The sequence below is a fragment of the Mirounga leonina genome, unplaced genomic scaffold (assembly GCF_011800145.1).
Source record: "Mirounga leonina isolate KUSES-001 unplaced genomic scaffold, KU_Mleo_1.0 Mir_125, whole genome shotgun sequence".
NCBI lineage: Eukaryota > Metazoa > Chordata > Mammalia > Carnivora > Phocidae > Mirounga > Mirounga leonina.
The window spans coordinates 17,943,117-17,949,924 of record NW_023270305.1 but is presented as its reverse complement, the minus strand read 5'-3'; positions in this window follow the sequence as shown (position 1 = coordinate 17,949,924).

Genomic DNA, 6,808 nt, shown 5'->3' with positions numbered 1-6,808 from the left:
CATAGCTTATGAGTCTGGAATTAAAAACAAAAAAACCCAGCTTATCACCAGGGCTTTTATACCAAATGTAGAAACATTTCAGTCTCTGTATGCAGTTGTCTGGGTTGCTGCTTAAGGACAGTGTCTTCCTCACCTTCATTCCTCAGGAAGCCTCCTTCCCTTTAATGCTTCTTCTTCTTCTTCCTTTTTTTAGAGAGGGAGTGGGGAAGGGTAGAAGGTGGGGGAGAGAGAGGATCCCATGCAGACTACAGGCCCAGCACAGGGCCCGACACGGGGCTCGATCTCATGACCCTGAGATCATGACCTGCGCAGAAATCAAGAGTCGGACGCTAAACCGACTGCGCCACCCAGGTGCCCCTCCAATGCTTACTTCCTGAGAAGCCCAGGCTGGAGCCACAGTCCAGGAAAGAATGCTCTCTCCCTCAGCTATCGCTCTCTGTCTCTCTCCACTGTGGCATGTCCCAGAATGCCAGGGACTTTCTGTCGGTAAGAATAGCAGAAATGACAGATTGAGAGTGATTAGCACAATGGTCTCATTCTGCACAGAATAAGGGTTTTGTGGTCCTTCTTATCCTTCACTATGAAACAGCCTTCTGGCCAGAGCTGCCTGAGGTGTGACTCTGGGACCATTTTTGCCTTTTCCCCTGTGTTCCGCGGCTCCAGCTTCTCCCAGTAATTCACAGTGGCCTGCCACGTAGGCCACGGCTCCTGCTTGCGTGGTCAACGGCCTAGTCCCCATGAGGCCATCCTCTGATCGGATTTATCACGGAGGCGTTGGCTGTTCGATGGGATGCCAGCCGGGATTTACTGAGCGGCTCCTACTTGCCAGGACCCCTGTTGGAGGTGGGCTGCCCGGGAAGCTGGCTCTGAGCTGGAGGTTGGCACGTGGGAAGCGTGTTAGTGCTCTTGGGCTCAGCACTGGGGAAGGGGAAGGGAGGGAGGCAGAGTGGGCAGAGGGAGTGGTCAGGCTGCCGTGTGGTCACGGGGGCTCAGCTCCCCCGCCGTGGGGCGGCCCATCAGAACTGTTCCAGCTTGGGACGAGGGGAGCTGGCCTTCTGTTTCCTCACGGACCGCTCAAGGCAGCTGCCTCAGGAAGAGGGTGCGGCGCTGGCGGAAGCAGATTTCTGCAGCCGAGGGCAATTTCTAGAGTCAGCTTGAGGCTGAGGGCTGGCAGCTGTGGGCCAGTAACCACTCAAGGACAATTTTGGTGGCACAGCAAGGCGCCCACGGGACTGTGCTAAGCCCGCTCTATGCCCTTAAGGAGCGTAATGTCTGGATGGTGGAATTAAATAAGAATGCGAGTGAACAGAGCTCTAAGGTGGCAGTAGGCAGATGGAGATCCCAGAGCCCTAGGGAGCTGTGGATGGAGGGGTCGATGGGGGACGTAGAAGTGTCGCATTTGCTTGGGGACAGTATTTGAATTGAGTGTTGGAGAATACTTCCTTGAGCAGTTTTGTCACTCTGCAGTCCAGGTAGTCCGGTTGAAATATGCGGTGCACCAAGGGGCACTTCCCTGACACAGCCCCCCGGGCCTCAGTCAGTCCCTGGGGCTGACGAGGGCCATCTGGTCAAGTGCCGCAGCTCAGAGGCAGTTTGCTTATTCTTGCTTTATCTCAAGAAGTTCCAGGAAATGTAGCTGAAGAGTTCAGGGCTCCAGTTATCTCCAGCCTCACTTCCTGCTGCCACTGGCCACGCCAGGGTAAGAGGACAAGCTGCATCTGGTCTGGGGCCTGGGCAGCTATTCTGCTCGGAGCAGGAGGCACCCGCTGACTTCCCTGCAGCGAATTCTAGCACTTCATTCCCTGCCACGTTCCTGCGGAGTAGGATTTTCTGGAATGAGGGGAGTTACTTCATCCTGCCGAGAAAGCTGTGCAGGCATTTAGGAAGCAGATAAGATCCAGAGGGCCAGGCTGCCTGCATGTGAGCAGGTGCCTGCCTGGTGGCCTGGCCCGACACCTGCCTGACCATGAACCACTCCCCTTCTTCTCTGGCGGGCTACCAGGACCCTCTTCCACAGGGCTTCTGTTTCATTCCTTGCTGTGACTTACCTGTGACCAGAGTCGTGGCAACAGCATCGGATCCCATGGTCACACAAGCAGACTCTTGGTTCCTCAGATCAGCATAGTGAGACCCATCTCCGTGGGATGGGGAGACATGTGTGACGGGAATGGTGTGTGTGTGGGTGTGTGTGTGTGTGTGTGTTCTTGTATGCTTGTGTGCATGTGTGCGTGCGTGCGTGCATCGCTGGTCAGTGGAGTCAGGGGAAGGGAGATCCTCTGGCCTCTGGCCTCCTGGGATGGGGGTGGGAAGGAGAGCAGGAGGAATGGGGATGAAAGAGACAGTGGCCTTGGAGAAAGGAGGCCTGATTTCACCAGGGTCATCACTGTGCCAGCATGTCTGCGATTCTCTCAAAGGTGAACCAAATTCCAGTCCTAAGCCAAGATGGGATCGGGGTGCGGTGAGGCTCATCTCTCTACACTGAGCTGGCTTTTGCTACTCAGACAGGGATTGAGAGATGCTATGACAGACAAGACCCTGGCTGGGAGAAAAGGAGCCTTCACCTTACACAACAGTATGAGTCTGAGACTTTATGGATGAAGATAAACATTTGCCATTTGGGTCATGCTTTCATGACATCGGAGGATCTGCTATTGCCTATGAAAGTCTCAGGTGGTCTGCATTGGACCCAGGCTGTTGTGTAGCCACCCTCCCCCCAAACCCACCCCAATGGGTGCTTCTTGTGGGTTCCAAGTCCGCTGTCAGCACGAGCTCATGGTGGCTGGGAGGCCAGGCAGGGACTCCGGGCTGTGTAGGGGCCACAGTGGGCCAGGGCCTGCAGGTGCCCACAGAGAATACCCCCTGGGCGGGGGTATTCAGGCACGCTTGCTCTTCCTGGATCTTCCACACTCTTTCTTCTGTGCCTTTCCAGGGCTTTCTTTCCTGTAGATTGGATTCTCACCTCTTCCCAGAGCTGAGCCTCTTCTAGCTACCCCAACAGAATTCACATGTGTGGTGTTTATGTTCTTGGTGAACTTTCCCCTCTGTCAGCATCCTCACAAAACTCCAAAAGATGGAGATGACCCCCACTTAGAGGGAAAATAAATGGAGGCCCTGAGGCCACACACCTTGTCCTGAGCTAGAATTCAAGCAGCCAGCATCCCCAATCAGCTCCAGGCTGACCTGGCCTCAGGCCACAGTTCTACCCCAGGGGACAGGGCAGGGGTGTGGACCTGCCCCTCGTGAAATTCTGAGTGAGGAGACACAACTGCTATTTTTGATGTTTCCTTATTCTATAGTCTCAAGTGTTGTAAGTGCAGACACTCATAGCCTCTGGATGCTTAGAAATGGGATTATTACTTTGAAAGTTCCCCAGCCATCAGTCCTTCTGGGGAGCCCTGCCATACCCTCTCTTCCTCACTTACCTGGTAAGACCCACTTCAGCACATCCTCACAACACACACACACACACACACACACACACCCCTCCAGGGAGCCTCCCCTGCTGCAGCCCGGGCCCCCTCTGCACATCACAGTGGTGCTCAGGCAGCATGCTTATGTGGGCAGACACAAGGTGGCACGTGGCCATTTCCCATGCTGCTTCCTGGTGCAGCCCACTGCTCCATCTGACCTCACAAACAAGGCTTCCAGCTTCTTGAGCACAGAAAGTAGGCTGCGAAGCCGGGGAAGCTGTTGTATTAGCTACCGGGTCTGCCTCTGGCATGGTCCGCTTCAGCAAACTCTCCCATGAGTATGTCTGGTTGGCGGGACCTAAAATCACACCCTGAACCTGGTTGCAAGGGGGTCTGGGAATTGCAATGTTTCTTTGTCCAAGCTGTACCCCATCTGTTCAGCTCTAGGCAGACACATGCTCAGTCAATCCCCGGTATCTGTATCATCACAGGAGAAAAGTAAGTCCCATCCGTATTTGACTCCATTCATGCCAAGTTCCCCAGCCTAAAAAGCCACATGGAAGGGCCATCAGTGATGTTCTGAGATGCTGCAGAACATGGCTCAGACAATGAAGGTCCTTGTGCAAATCTCACATGCCTTCAGCTTCAGGCAACCTTGGTCATTAAGAAGGCAGGAATTCAGTCTCCCAGGCTTTCTTTCCTTTACACCCACTCAGGGGACTCAACTATTGGAAGAACTTTAGTCGTGATAGTATTTTGGTCACGATAGTCTAGGTTATGCTGCAGGATCGATAGCCCACAACTATCAGGGGTTTAGCATTAACACCACCAGGGCTGACACCTGGTTCCTGACACCTGTCCAATGTGGCCTGGATTTCAGAGTGCCCCAGGGCCTTGGGCTGACCACAGCTCTACCTTCACACCTGCTCCCAAATGCATTCTTGGTGAGGCAGGAAAAACAGAGTGTGGCAAACCACACACTCGTTTCTGGCAAGGAAAGGACGAAAGGATTTGCTGACACTCATGTTTCACTAACCAAAGCAAGTCCCCCAGCTCGCCTAGAGTCAAGGGGGCAGAACTGTAGTCATCCCTGTGCTGAAGGGACCAGAGAACCAAAGTGCGGTGAACAGCACTGATTACCTCTGCTGGAAGGTGGAAGGGAGAGCCATGCCCCCTGCACCATACCCCTTACACTGTCCTGGTTCCCTGTCACTCCAGCTGGGGCCACTCAACATTCCCCCATTACCATTTCCCTTCAGGCCCTGACAAGTACAGCTTCAAAGATATGGATACCATTTTTACTTGAAAATGTCCTGTGTCTCCCATCCAAGTACTATCCAGGCCCGGCCCTGCTTAGCTTCCGAGATCAGACGAGATCGGGCGCGTTCAGGGTGGTATGGCCATAGAGATGAACCATGAGAGACTATGGACTCTGAGAAACAAACAGGGTTTTAGAGGGGAGGGGGAGGGGGGATGGGTTAGCCTGGTGATGGGTATTAAAGAAGGCACGTACTGCATGGAGCACTGGGTGTTACACGAAAACAATGGATCGTGGATCACTACATCAAAAACCAATGATGTATTATATGGTGACTAACATAATAAAATTAAAAAAAAAAAAAAAAAAGAAAATGGCCTGTGAAAAACCAGGCACGGTCCCCAGAGGCAAAATTCTCCTCATGCTTTTCCTCAAATACATCTGTGGTTCTCAGTCTGTCATGACTCTGTGGGCTGGGAATGCTGCGTGTTTACTTTTGTATAGAAGCCCTGCTTATCTTTCTTGAATTAGGGAGAGAAGGTGATTGGCACAGGAGGCGTAACCCAGGTGGTTTCTCGGATTCAGCCCGAGTGCCTCACCCAGGCTTGCGCTGACCACCTCCTCCCCAGCTGGAAGCCATCTGCTCTCCTGAGTCCCTACTTTGCCTGTGCCTCCCACACCCCCCATCCTGGCCCGGTCCCTCATTGCATGATCAACCTTTGTATAAATGCCTCACTTCCCCCATTAGCTCTCTGAGAGCCAGAACTTGATTTGATCCATCTCGAATTGTCCCTGCTACACAGATGGCATTTACTAAGTATTTTTGAGTAGGTCAAAGAATGAATCTCTGTCTTTACTTTAGGGCCTTTCCTGAAGGAGTATCTCAGTGTCTTCTGAGTAAAAGAAAGGATGGATGGATGGATGGATGGATGGATGGATGGATGGATGGACGGACGGACAAATGAAAGAATAAAGGATTGAATATGTATAGAGTCAGTTAACCTCTCCTAGGGAAAAGAAGCAAGCCTCGTCTCCCCAGATAGCTCTGCTGATTCTGACCACCCAATGCAGAAATACAGGCTCTTGGAACAGAGGGGACAGATGGAAGTGGGGTGATGCAAGGCAACTTCTCACCACTCTGCCAACTGAGGCCCAGGCCCTGCCGTGGCCAGCCGTGTCCCACCATGTCCCCTGCACCTGTATACAACTAGACTTTGGTCATGGTTTAACTCGAAGGCAGCAGGGCCAAAATTCGCTGGGGTAGGGGTGAAGGGTGTTGCTCTTCTTATCTGATGGTTTCTGTGGCCCAAACTGAGTAGTGTGGGGGAAGGAGCCATAGGACAGTGGAGTCTCTAGGGATTCTTGCCTGTGAAACCGCCCTGCTGGGTCCCTGCTTTCTACACTAGATGTTTTCCAGGCAGGGGCATGATCGACTCCCAGGTCCCCAAAGCCTGTAAGAGGTCAGGAGGCTGAGGTAGCAAGAGCCGGAGGGACAGCCCCAGAGGAAGTGTCCCTCCATGGTTCCCTCACCTGTTGAGAGGAGCCTCAAGCACCACTTCCTCTTCCTCAGGAGATGGGAAAATTGCCAACATACATTCCCATGCCTTGCAGATCTCTCCGGGCTGGAGTCTTGAAGGGGGAGGGAAGAGAGGCAGGGGCATGTGGGGCAGGAAGTGGCACGTGGCACATGTCCAGGCGGTGGTGGCACGAGGGCACCCAACGGACACCCCTTTCTTCTACACTAAAAAGACAGCAACTTCATCCCTCTGCTGTCTCCTTCATCTCAAAGAATGGCATAGAGCTGAGAAACGGTCCCTCTGCTGGACTTAGCACTCAGCTTAGGGGACGTGAGACCTTTTTGCCTTGGTCTTCCCTTGCCCCTTCATTTCATGAGAAAGAGAACTCTGTGGGTGCAGAAGCAAGCCCAGAGGTTTGGGGATCCTCTCCACTCCAGAGTGGTAGGAAGTGGTGGTTCCATGAGGTCAGCCTGGAGAGCTCCTTGGCCTGGAGGCATCAGGCCAATGGGATGCTGTGTATGGACGCTGGTTGTAGGCAGCCCGATCCTCCAAAGATGTCACCAAGAGCCCCAAGTAAGAACCCAGCCTCCTTCCCTCGGCCCCCCTCAGCCTCCTTCGGAATG